Source organism: Rhinoraja longicauda, chromosome 1, assembly GCF_053455715.1.
Source record: "Rhinoraja longicauda isolate Sanriku21f chromosome 1, sRhiLon1.1, whole genome shotgun sequence".
NCBI classification, from domain to species: Eukaryota; Metazoa; Chordata; class Chondrichthyes; order Rajiformes; family Arhynchobatidae; genus Rhinoraja; species Rhinoraja longicauda.
The window spans coordinates 6,447,404-6,461,569 of NC_135953.1; the positions used below are offsets into that span (position 1 = coordinate 6,447,404).

General features: G+C 49.7%; 1 pseudogene across 1 annotated transcript in view; it reads right to left on the reverse strand.

The window, feature by feature from the left end:
- LOC144598341 (transcription factor COE3-like) overlaps window positions 1-14,166 on the reverse strand; it is a 167,578-nt pseudogene that overhangs the window by 56,672 nt on the left and 96,740 nt on the right. Inside the window, exon 7 of the transcript XR_013547852.1 lies at window positions 1,256-1,308. The product of XR_013547852.1 is annotated as a transcription factor COE3-like (transcript). The remainder of the gene's footprint in view (window positions 1-1,255; window positions 1,309-14,166) is intronic.

Below are 14,166 nucleotides of genomic sequence, written 5' to 3' on the forward strand. Positions count from 1 at the left end.
GCACACTCACATTCACACACACACACACACACACACACACACTCGCACACACACACACACACTCACACACACACTCGCGCGCACACACACACACACACACATTGACACACTCGCACACACACACATACACACACTCGCACACACGCACACACTCACACACACGCACACACGCACACTCGCCACACACAACTGCGCGTACACTTGCACACACACACGTGCTCATGCACACGTGCTCATGCACACGTGCGCACGCACACAAGCACAACACACACATGAATGCACGCACACATGCATGCACATACATGCTCACGCACGCATCCTCACACACACTTGCACACATACGCGCTTGCACACACACAAACATAGAAACAGAGAAACATAGAAAAGAGGTGCAGGAGGAGGCCATTTGGCCCTTCGAGCCAGCACCGCCATTCATTGTGATCATGGCTGATCATCCACAATCAGTAACCCGTGCCTGCCTTCTCCCCATACCCCTTGATTCCGCTAGCCCCTAGAGCTCTATCTAACTCGTTTCTTAAATTCATCCAGTGAATTGGCTCCACCCACATGCGCACACACTCACACACACATGAATAAGCACGCACATACACACGCAAGCACACATGCACGCACACACTCACACACACGCACACTCGTGCCCACACACACACACACACACACACACACACACACACACACACACACACACACACACACAAATGCACACATACTCGCACGCACACACTTGTGGAAGCTGCAGTATGACAAAGGTATATCTTATCGAAACGTATAAGATTATTAAGGGGTTGGACACGTTAGAGGCAGGAAACATGTTCCCAATGTTGGGGGAGTCCAGAACAGGGGCCACAGTTTAAGAATAAGGGGTAGGCCATTTAGAACGGAGATGAGGAAAAACATTTTCAGTCAGAGAGTTGTGAATCTGTGGAATTCTCTGCCTCAGAGGGCAGTGGAGGCCAATTCTCTGGATGCATTCAAGAGAGAGCTAGATAGAGCTCTTAAAGATAGCGGAGTCAGGGGGTATGGGGAGAAGGCAGGAACGGGGTACTGATTGAGAATGATCAGCCATGATCACATTGAATGGCGGTGCGTTACAGGGTCGAAGGGCCGAATGGCCTCCTCCTGCACCTATTGTCTATTGTCTATTGTCTAAAGGTTAATGTAGCTGTACAGCACAACAACCTTTCGGCATTCATTGACGCACATCAATGTTCCTGATAGGTATTCACTGACGTACCCCAATATTTTTGGGATGGGTTTTCCTTGGTGCCGACTACAGGGTTCTTGATACTGAAAATGAAATAAAGGATTAAATAGCACTAGACCAAGTGGACCCGTTGGGCCCAAACCTCTTCTGCATTGGTATAGGGCCCTCTCCTCCCCCACCTCCCCCTCCCCTTCCCCTCCCCCCCCACTTGCCCCCCCTCCCCTCTTCCCCCCTCTCGCTTCCCTCCCCCCTCCCCCCTTCCCCTCCCCTTTCCACCCCCACAACCCCCCCCCCCCTCCCTCCCCCTCCCTCACTAGGAGATAGATTTAAACTTTAACGTGAATAACTTTAAATATATCACACCGATTTCAATGAAACTTCTTCCTTTGGCTATGGTCTACCTTTCGGCTATAGTTCAGGGACAAACAAACAGACGAGTGTTAGTGTATAAATATGTAGCTTTAGTTTGTATTAGTGTTATTTACTTGTATTAGTGTTAGTGCATTGTCTGTTAATGTTTTGAGAACGTATTGTTATCGTTTCGGACTCACACACTCCATGTACACGTGGTGCACAGGCTCACACACTCCATGTACACGCGGTGCACAGACTCACACACTCCATGTACACGTGGTGCACAGACTCACACACTGCATGTACACGTGGTACACAGACTCACACACTCCATGTACACGTGGTACACAGGCTCACACACTCCATGTACACGCGGTACACAGACTCACACACTCCATGTACACGCAGTACACAGACTCACACACTCCATACACACGTGGTACACAGACTCACACACTCCATGTACACGCGGTACACAGACTCACACACTCCATGTACACGCAGTACACAGACTCCCACACTCCATGTACACGCAGTACACAGACTCACACACCCCATACACACGTGGTACACAGACTCACACACTGCATGTACACGTGGTACACAGACTCACACACCCCATACACACGTGGTACACAGACTCACACACTCCATACACACGTGGTACAGACTCACACACTCCATACACACGTGGTACACAGACTCACACACTCCATGTACACGTGGTACACAGACTCACACACTGCATGTACACGTGGTACAGACTCACACACTGCATGTACACGCAGTACACAGACTCACACACTCCATGTACACGTGGTACACAGACTCACACACTCCATGTACAGGTGGTACACAGACTCACACACTCCATGTACACGCAGTACACAGACTCACACACTCCATGTACACGCAGTACACAGACTCACACACTCCATGTACACGTGGTACACAGACTCACACACTGCATGTACACGCGGTACACAGACTCACACACTCCATGTACACGTGGTACACAGACTCACACACTCCATGTACACGTGTACACAGACTCACACACTCCATGTACACGTGGTACACAGACTCACACACCCCATGTACACGTGGTACACAGGCTCACACACTCCATGTACACGCGGTACACAGACTCACACACTCCATGTACACGCAGTACACAGACTCACACACTCCATACACACGTGGTACACAGGCTCACACACTCCATGTACACGCAGTACACAGACTCACACACTCCATGTACACGCAGTACACAGACTCACACACTCCATGTACACGAAGTACACAGACTCACACTCTCCATACACATGTGGTACACAGACTCACACACTCCATGTACACGCAGTACACAGACTCACACACTCCATGTACAGGTGGTACACAGACTCACACACTCCATGTACACGCAGTACACAGACTCCCACACTCCATGTACACGCAGTACACAGACTCACACACCCCATACACACGTGGTACACAGACTCACACACTGCATGTACACGTGGTACACAGACTCACACACCCCATACACACGTGGTACACAGACGCACACACTCCATGTACACGTGGTACACAGACTCACACAGTCCATGTACACGCAGTACACAGGACTCACACACTCCATGTACAGGTGGTACACAGACTCACACACTCCATACACACGTGGTACACAGACTCACACACTCCATGTACACGTGGTACACAGACTCACACACTCCGTGTACACGTGGTACACAGACTCACACACTGCATGTACACGCGGTACACAGACTCACACACTGCATGTACACGCGGTACACAGACTCACACACTCCGTGTACACGTGGTACACAGACTCACACACTGCATGTACACGCGGTACACAGACTCACACACTGCATGTACAAGCGGTACACAGACTCACACACTGCATGTACACGTGGTACAGACTCACACACTGCATGTACACGCAGTACACAGACTCACACACTCCATGTACACGTGGTACACAGACTCACACACTCCATGTACACGTGGTAGACAGACTCACACACTCCATGTACACGTGGTACACAGACTCACACACTCCATGTACACGTGGTACACAGACACTTCCAGCCCGCAGCAGTGCCGGGCGGCTGGCCAGTCTGTGAACCGCGAGAGAAACAGGTTGCGAGCGACTCATAGAAACATAGAAACATAGAAAATAGGTGCGGGAGTAGGCCATTCGGCCCCTCGAGCCTGCACCGCCATTCAATAAGTTCATGGCTGATCATCCAACTCAGTATCCCGTACCTGCCTTCTCTCCATACCCCCTGATCCCTTTAGCCACAAGGGCCACATCTAACTCCCTCTTAAATATAGCTAATGAACTGGCCTCAACTACCTTCTGTGGCAGAGAATTCCACAGATTCACCACTCTCTGTGTGAAAAAAAAACTTTCTCATCTCGGTCCTAAACTGTGACCCCCTTGTTCTGGACTTCCCCAACATCGGGAACAATCTTCCCGCATCTAGCCTGTCCAACCCCTTAAGAATTTTGTAAGTTTCTGTAAGATCCCCCTCAATCTTCTAAATTCCAGCGAGTACAAGCCGAGTCTATCCAGTCTTTCTTCGTATGAAAGTCCTGCCATCCCAGGGATCCCAGGACTCCTCAGTGCAGTGCCCTCCATGCAAGGGCGTGTTGGGCCTGAGGCCCTGCGTCCGCGCTGTGTGAACCTACGACTATAAGTGGACAACAAAACCTGAGAGGCATCGGGACGAACTGCAGACGCTGGTTTTAAACTGAAGATATAGACAGAAAAAGCTGGAGTACAATAGGGGCAGGAGGAGACCATTCGGCCCTTCGAGCCAGCACCGCCATTCAATGTGATCATGGCTGATCGTTCTCAATCAGTACCCCGTTCCTGCCTTCTCCCCATACCCCCCTGACTCCGCTATCCTTAAGAGCTCTATCCAGCTCTCTCTTGAATGCGTTCAGAGAATTGGCCTCCACTGAGGCAGAGAATTCCACAGATTCACAACTCTCTGACTGAAAAAGTTTTTCCTCATCTCAGTTCTAAATGGCCTACCCCTTATTCTTAAACTGTGGCCCCTTGTTCTGGACCCCCCCCCCCCCCCCCAACATTGGGAACATGTTTCCTGCCTCTAACGTGTCCAACCCCTTAATAATCTTATACGTTTCGATAAGATCTCCTCTCATCCATCCTAACTCAGCGGGACAGCCAGCATTTCTGGAGAGAAGGAATGGGTGACGTGTCAGATCGAGACCCTTCCTCACTCAGACTGAGAGTCAGGGGAGTGGGAAATGAGAGATATGTAGATGGCGATGTAGAATATCTTAGCTACTTTGCCCCTGAATTTGACTAATTGAACTCTGGAAAAATTGGCCACTTTCCAAAGCTAACTCGGAAATTTCAGCAGAACAGCTGGTTTAGTTTACTTTAGTTTAGTTAGAGATACAGTGTGGAAACAGGCCCTTCGGCCCACCGGGTCTGCGCCGACCAGCGATCCCCGCAAACTAACACTATCCTACACGTGGTAGGGACGATTTACAATCTTTGCCTGCACGTCTTTGGGAGTGTGGGACGAAACCGGAGCACCCGGAGAAAACCCACGCGGGTCACGGGGGAGAACGTACAAACTCCGTACAGACGGCGCCCGTAGTCGGGATGGAACCCGGGTCTCCAGCGCTGCGAGGCAGCAACTCTACTGCTGCGCCACCGTGCCACCCAGTTCTCCGCCCCCCTTCCCCCCCCCCCCCTCCAGTCTTCTGAATGTGTTACCGGGCAGATAACAAATCAATACTTGATCCCTGGTGTACCACTGAACTTTCACCCAAAGGCAGCTAACACAAGCTGCTGTCTTGACATTAAAATCTCTATTCTCCTCTCTCTCTCTCTCTCTCTCTCTCTCTCTCTCCTCTCTCTCTCTCTCTCTCTCTCTCTCTCTCTCTCTCTCTCTCTCTCTCTCTCTCTCTCTCTCTCTCTCTCTCTCTCTCTCTCTGACTCTCTCTCCTCTCTCTCTCTCTCACTCTCTCTCTCTCTCTCTCTCTCTCTCTCACTCTCTCTCTCTCTCTCTCTCTCTCTCTCTTTTAAAAATTTTTTTTAGTGCTGAATGAAAATGTAATGTTTTATTGAGAATGTGACACATTATTAAGACTAATTTGAGACCATAGCAAGAAAATCCAGTCAAAAACAATATCTTCCATTCCCATCTGCTTTGAATTTCAAAGCATGAGATAAAGAAAATGACATTAAATTCGTATAAGAAAATAACTGCAGATGCTGGTACAAATCGATTTATTCACAAAATGCTGGAGTAACTCAGCAGGTCAGGCAGCATCTCGAGAGAGAGAAGGAATGGGTGACGTTTCGGGTCGAGACCCTTCTTCAGACTGAAGAAGGGTCTCGACCCGAAACGTCACCCATTCCTTCTCTCTCTCGAGATGCTGCCTGACCTGCTGAGTTACTCCAGCATTTTGTGAATGACATTAAATTCAATGTTTAAATATGGTCCACAACAATGAATGTAAAACTCTTTGGTACATGCACAACCACTGGGCTATAAGATTGTTCCCGATGTTGGGGAAGTCCAGAACAAGGGGTCACAGTTTAAGGATAAGGGGGAAGTCTTTTAGGACCGAGATGAGAACGTTTTTCTTCACACAGAGAGTGGTGAATCTGTGGAATTCTCTGCCACAGAAGGTAGTTGAGGCCAGTTCATTGGCTATATTTAAGAGGGGGTTAGATGTGGCCCTTGTGGCTAAAGGGATCAGGGGGTATGGAGAGAAGGCAGGTATGGGATACTGAGTTGGATGATCAGCCATGGATCATATTGAATGGCGGTGCAGGCTCGAAGGGCCGAATGGCCTACTCCTGCACCTATTTTCTATGTTTTCTATGTTTCTATACCTCTGAAACTAGTATTTTCATTGTCTCAGGATTCCCAAATGCAAGATACTGCGGATTGTACTATACGAATAGCAATTTGCAAAACATCAGTGCAACATATAATTTAATTTGCTCTCTCTCTCTCTCTCTCTCTCTCTCTCTCTCTCTCTCTCTCTCTCTCTCTCTCTCTCTCTCTCTCTCTCTCTCTCTCTCTCTCTCTCTCTCTCCTCTCTCTCTGTCTCTCTCTCTCTCTCTCTCTCTCTCTCTCTCTCTCTCTCTCTCTCTCTCTCTCTCTCTCTCTCTCTCTCTCTCTCTCTCTCATTGAAGCAGAATTAGGCCATTCGGCCCATCGAGTCTGTCCCGCCATTCAGTCATGGCTGATCTACCATTCTCTCCCAGCCCCATTCTCCTGCCTTCTCCCCGTAACCACCGACACCCCGCACTGATCAAGATCTGTCAAACTCCACCTTAAAAATACTCAATGACTTCGGCTCCACAGTCATAGAGTCATAGAGTCACAGAGTGATACAGTGTGGAAACAGGCCCTTCGGCCCAACTTGCCCACACCGGCCAACAATGTCCCAGCTGCACTAGTCCCACCTGCCTGCGTATGGCCCATGTTCCTCCTAAACCTGTCCTATCTATGTACCTGTCTAAATGCTGCAATAGTACCTGCCAAAGCCATCAATGCCAATGAGTTCCACAGATTCGCCACCCTCTGACTCAAGAAATTCCACCTCTTAAAGTACGTCCTTTTATTCTGAGGCCGTGCCCTCTGGTCCAGGACTCTCCCACTAGTGGAAACATTGTGTTCGGTAGACTGAAGAAGGGCATCGACACGAAACGTCACCTATTCACCTATTCCTTCTCGTCCCGCTGAGTGTCTATCTGTTGTAGTGTAGTGTCGGGTTAAAGGACCAGCTATGAACGTTCTGGACCATTGAGGTCAGGGTAGACAATAGACAATAGGTGCAGGAGGAGGCCACTCGGCCCTTCGTGCCAGCACCGCCATTCAATGTGATCATGGCTGATCATCCACAATCAGTACCCCCGTTCCTGCCTTCTCCCCATACCCCCCTGACTCCGCTATCATTAAGAGCTCTACCTAACTCTCTCTTGAAAGTATTCAGGGAATTGGCCTCCACTGCCCTCTGAGGCAGAGATTCTACAGATTCACAACTCTCTGAGTGAAAAGGTTTTTCCTCATCTCCGTTCAAAATGGCCTCCCCCTTATTCTTAAACTGTGGCCCCTGGTTCTGGACTCCCCCAACATCGGGAACATGTTTCCTGCCTCTACGTGTCCAATCCCTTAATAATCTTATATGTTTCGATAAGATCCCCTCTTATCCTTCTAAATTCCAGTGTATACAAGCCCAGTCGGTAATGAGTTCAAATCCTCCCATGGCCTCTTGTGACTTCCGGTGACTCCAAGCAAGTGTGGGGTGCTGCACTTTGGATGTCAAACGTAAGGGGAAAATATGCAATTAATGGCAAGCTAGATGCAGGGAAAATGTTCCCAATGTTGAGGGAGTCCAGAACCTGGGGCCACAGTCTTAGAATAAAGGGGAGGCCATTTAAAACTGAGGTGAGAAGGGACTTTTTCAACCAGAGAGTTGTGAATTTGTGGAATTCTCTGCCACAGAGGGCAGTGGAGGCCGATTCACTGGATGGATTTCAGAGAGAGTTAGATAGAGCTCTAGGAGCTAGTGGAATCAAGGGTAAGGAGTTTGTAGGTTCTCCCCGTGACCTGCGTGGGTTTTCTCCGAGAACTTCGGTTTCCTCCCACACTCCAAAGACGTACAGGTGTGTAGGTTAATTGGCTGGGTAAATGTAAAAATTGTCCCTAGTGGGTGTAGGATAGTGTTAGTGTACGGGGATCACTGGGGCGGCACGGACTTGGAGGGCCGAAAAGGCCTGTTTCCGGCTGTATATATATGATATGATATGATATGGGGAGAAGGCAGGCACCGGTTACTGATTGTGGATGATCACAATGAATGGCGGTGCTGGCTCGAAGGGCCGAATGGCCTCCTCCTGCACCTATTGTCTATGTTTCTATGTCAAACATTGAAACGCATAACGGAGGGGCCGCTAGTTAGAAAAGGAGGAAAGGTATCAGCAGGGGAAGGGGAGCGGGGCGGAAAAAATATATGACGTGGCTTTGGCGATTCGCCAGGGGAAACATGAAACGCCAACGGGTTGATTTACAAACCCTTGTCTAATTTGAAACAAACTTGGAGAGGGAGAGAGGATGGATTCCGGTCATTAGCCGCCTCTCAAACGGCCGGTGAGGCTGGTAATTTGTAAGGAGGCTGAGAGGAGCCGGTCGTTTGGAAGATTTATTCCCAGGTTCAGGCCTTGGATTGTAAAACCCGCCTGATTCCAGCCTCCGAGAAGCACTGAACGAGCGCGAGGCAGAGGCACTCGATTTGCTGGCGATGAGGCCGCTAGCCACCATCGTTAGCGTGGCTGGAGTGTCGCCCGGCCCATCGCCAAGAGGCAGAGGGCACGGAAACAAGGCCCTTCGGCCCAACTTGCCCACACTGCCCCATCTACACGAGTCCCACCTGTCCGTGTGGTTCAGTTTTAGTTTAGAGATACAGCGCGGGAAACAGGCCCTTTCGGCCCACCGGGTCCGCGCCGCCCAGCGATCCCCGCATATTAACATTGTCCTACACACACTAGGGTCAATTTTTACATTTACTCCAAGCCAATTAACCTACAAACCTGCACGTCTTTGGAGTGGTGGGGGGAAACTGAAGATATCAGAGAAAATCCACGCAGGTCACGGGGGAGAACATACAAACTCCGTACATACAGCACCCGTAGTCAGGATCGAACCCTGGACTCCGGCGCTGCATTCGCTGTAAGGCAGCAACTCTACCGCTGAGCCACCGATGTCACTTGTCGAGTCGAGTCCTACTGTGTAGAAACAGGCCCTTCAATCCATCAAGTCCGCACTGACCAACATGACCCATCTACACTACAAAGAACATAGAAAATAGGTGCAGGAGGAGGCCATTCGGCCCTTCGAGCCAGCACCGCCATTCAATATGATCATGGCTGATCATCCACAATCAGTACGCCGTTCCTGCCTTCTCCCCGTACCCCCTGACTCCGCTATCCTTAAGAGCTCTATCTAACTCTCTCTTGAAAGCATTCAGAGAATCGGCCTCCACTGCCTTCTGAGGCAGAGAGAATTCCACAGATTCACAACTCTCTGAGTGAAAAAGTTTTTCCTCATCTCCGTTCTAAATGGCCGACCCCTTATTCTTAAACTGAGGCCTCTTGTTCTGCACTCCCCCAACATCGGGAACATGTTTCCTGCCTCTAGCGTGTCCAATCCCTTAATAATTTTATCCGTTTCTGTAAGATCCCCTCTCATCCTTCTAAATTCCAGTGAATACAAGCCCAGTCGCTCCATTCTTTCATCATATGACAGAGTCCCACCATTCTAGTCCCACCTGCCTGCGTTTGGCCGAGATCTGACAGAGTCGTGAGGTTATACAGCGTGGAAACAGGCCCTTCGGTCCTCCTAGTCCACAATGATCTTTAAGGAATCGTAGAGTCATACAATGTGGCTTATACTGCGGTCCTGGACTCTCCCACTAGTGGAAACATCCTCTCCACATCCAGACAGGGTTCCAACTCGACCCGACAGACCCGAAACGTCACCCATTCCCTTCTCTCCAGAGGTGCTGCCTGTCCCGCTGAGTTACTCCAGCTTTTTGTGTCTGTCTTCGGTTTAAACCAACATCCGCAGTTGCTTCCTGCACGTTTGATTTCGCCAGTTTACGTGAAAAAAACAAAGCTTTTCCCTGTACCTCGGTACACGTGACAATGAAGTATCGTTGGATCCTCGAGCAACCATTAGATAACGATCAAAAATACATCCCTGACATCCTCATAATCACATTTCCCTGTGATCTCCTGCAGTCTTCATCATTTGCAAGTCTATATTTATCTCGTTTATTTATGTTCGCTTTTTTTGAAGAGAAAGAACCATTCTTTTGTTTCTGATGAAAGGTCTTTGACCTGAAATGTTAACCTCATAGGTGCACACAAAAATGCTGGAGCAACTCAGCGGGTCAGGCAGCATCTCTGGAGAGAAGGAATGGGTGACGTTTCGGGTAGAGACCCTTCTTCACACTGATGTCGGGGGAGGGGGTGAGACATCAAGTTTGCTGATGACACTGTGGTGGTGGGCCGGATCTCCAACAACGATGAGAAGGCCTACCGGGAGGAGGTGGCTGATCTGGCACTCTGGTGTCAGGACAATAGCCTCCTCTTGAATGTCACTAAAACTAAGGAGCTGATTGTGGACTTCAGAAGGGCTAAACATCCAAGGACGTACACGCCACTGGAGATAAATGGGATTACTGTGAATAGGGTGAGCAGCTTTAAATACCTGGGAGTCCGCATCACAGAGGATCTGACGTGGGCAACGCACATTGCCGCACTGGTGGGTAAGGCAAAGCAGCGTCTTTACCACCTTAGACAACTGAGGAAATTCAGAGTGTCTCTGAGGATCCTTCATTGCTTCTACTCTGGGGCTGTAGAGAGCATCCTGTCCGGCAACATTACAGTCTGGTTTGGGAACAGCTCTGCCCAAGACAGGATGGCCCTGCAGAGAGTAGTGCGTTCGGTAGAACGCACCATGGGAACTACACTCGCCCCCCTGCAGGACCTATACATCAGGAGGTGCAGATCCAGAGCAAGCAAGATCATGAGGGACCCCTGCCACCCCAGCAACGGACTGTTCCAGCTGCTACGATCAGGCAAACGCCTCCGCTGTCACGCTGTGAAAACGGAGAGGATGAGACGGAGTTTCTTCCCACAGGCCATCAGGACTGTCAACTTTTATAACTCCAGGGACTAAACTTTGTCTTCTCTGTATTAACTTTATTAACTTTATTTATATGCTGTATCTGCAATTCTTTTTTGTGCACAACCCGCAGGCGTTGCCACTTTCATTTCACTGCACGTCGTGTATGTGTATGTGACAAATAAACTTGACTTGACTTGACAGAGATAGGATGTAGTCGGAGAGCAGGAAGACAAGTGGGAGAACTGGGAAGGGGGGAGGGTGGGTGGGGATAGAGAATGGAAGCATTTCCTATACATCTTGCCACTCCAGGATCTCGACCCGAAACGTCACCCGTTCCATTCCTCCCCCCGAGACGCTGCCTGACCCGCTGAGTTACTCCAGCATTTTGTGTCTACCTTCGATTTAAACCAGCATCTGCAGTTTTTTTTCCTACACAGCTTGCCACTCCACTGCAAAATCTCCTCAAGGTATGTCTACTTTGAAGAGGTTCTCCTCCTCCCTTCAACGAGAGTTTAGCCTCTAACTTCAGGTGGTCCCTGCTTGCCCTCTCCATCCCCTCCCCCTTCCCAGTTCTCCCACTAGTCTTCCTGTCTCCCCACTACCTCCTACCTTTGTCCCGCCCCCCCCCCCCTGATATCAGTCTGAAGAAGGGTCTCGACCCGAAACGTCGCCCATTCCTTCTCTCCAGAGATGCTGCCCGACCTGCTGAGTTACTCCAGCATTTTGTGTCCACCTTCGATATAAACCAGCATCTGCAGTTTTTTCTCTTGTTAAACTAATATTTCTCTTAACATTTCTTGACTCTTGACTATGGGGCGAAGGCAGGAGCATGGGGTTGAGGGGAAGTGGGGGGTTATAGATCATCTCCAAAGACGTACAGGTATGTAGGTTAATTGGCTGGGTAAATGTAAAAATTGTCCCTAGTGGGTGTGGGATGGTGCGGGGATCGCTGGGCGGCACGGACTTGGAGGGCCGAAAAGGCCTGTTTCCGGCTGTATATATATGATATGATGATATGATATCCACAATTGAATGTGTGGGAAGGAACTGCAGATGCTGGTTTACACCGAAGATGGACTCAAAAGTGCTGGAGTAACTCGGCGGGACAGGCAGCACCTCTGGAGAGAAGGAATGGGTGACATTTGGGGTCGAGACCCTTCTTCAGACTGAGAGTCAGGGGAGAGGGAGACACAGAGATATGGAAGGGCAAGGTGTGAAAACGATACATCAAAGGGGACGCGGTACAAGGAAACTGTAGAATAGATCCTAGTTAGCAAGGGGAAGGTGACAACGAAGCAAACTGAGATACACCGATGAGCCAAAACATTATGACCACTGACAGGTGAAGTGAATAACATTGATTATCTTGTTACCATGGCACCTGTCAAGGGGTGGGATATATTAGGCAGCAAGTGAACAGTCAGTTCTTGAAGTTGACGTGTTGGATGCAGGAGAAATGGGCAGGAGTAAAGACCTGAGCGACTTTGACAAGGGGCCAAATTGTTATGGCCAGATGACTGGGTCAGAGCATCTCTGAAACGGTAAGGCTTGTGGGGTGCTCCCGGTCAGCAGTGGTGAGTACCGATCGACAGTGGTCCGAGCAGGGACCAAACCACAAACCGGCGACAGACAGGGTGTTGGGCGCCCAAGGCTCATCGATGTGCGAGGGCAATGAAGGCTATCCGCATCACAGAGGATCTGACGTGGGCAACGCACATTGCCGCATTGGTGGGTAAGGCTAAGCAGCGCCTTTACCACCTTAGACAATTGAGGAAATTCAGAGTGCCTCTGAGGATCCTTCAATGCTTCTCCTCTGGGGCTGTAGAGAGCATCCTGTCCGGCAACATTACAGTCTGGTTTGGGAACAGCTCTGCGCAGGACAGGATGGCCCTGCAGAGAGTAGTGCGTTCGGCAGAACGCACCATGGGAACTACACTCGTCCCCCTGCAGGACCTATACATCAGGAGGTGCAGATCCAGAGCAAGCAAGATCATGAGGGACCCCTGCCACCCCAGTAATGGACTGTTCCAGATGCTACGATCAGGCAAACACCTCCGCTGTCACGCTGCGAAAACAGAGAGGATGAGACAGAGCTTCTTCCCACAGGCCATCAGGACTGTCAACTTTTATAACCCCAGAGACTAAATTTTTGTCGACACTAATAGTAACTTATTAACTTTATTTATATGCTGTAACTGTAATTCTTTTTGTGCACAACCCGCAGGCATTGCCACTTTCATTTCACTGCACATCGTGTATGTGTATGTGACAAATAAATTTGACTTGACTTGACTTGACTTGATCCCGTCTGGTCCGAACCGACAGAAGGTCGACTGTGGCACAAGTCACAGAAAATGTTAATGGTGGTCACGGGAGGAATGTGTCACAATACACAGTGCATCGCACCCTGTTGCGTATGGGGCTGCACACGGAGGACCAACAGTATATTAGGCATAATGTTTTGCCTGATCGTTGTATAAATTTAATCAGGAGGACAGTCAGACTGGTCGGATAACTAGGATGGGGGAGGGATGGAGAGAGAGGGAAAGCAAGGGTAACTTGATCACTTTGACACAAGGTATTACAAATTGCTGGAGTAACTCAGCAGGTCAGGCAGCATCTCAGGAGAGAAGGAATGGGTGACGTTTCGGTCGAGACCCTTCTTCAGACCAGCATTTGCAGCAGATTTGTACCAGCATCTGCAGTTATTGACACAAGGGATTGTTCATCCACCCAGGCCCACATTGCAGGCTTCCAGGAGATAGACTGGGCCTGACATTCCGACCGTCGAAGGGATCTACTGGAGTCGTTGCCTCACGAAGGCAGCCGGCATCATCAGAGACCCTCACCACCCCGGCCACGCTCTCGTTT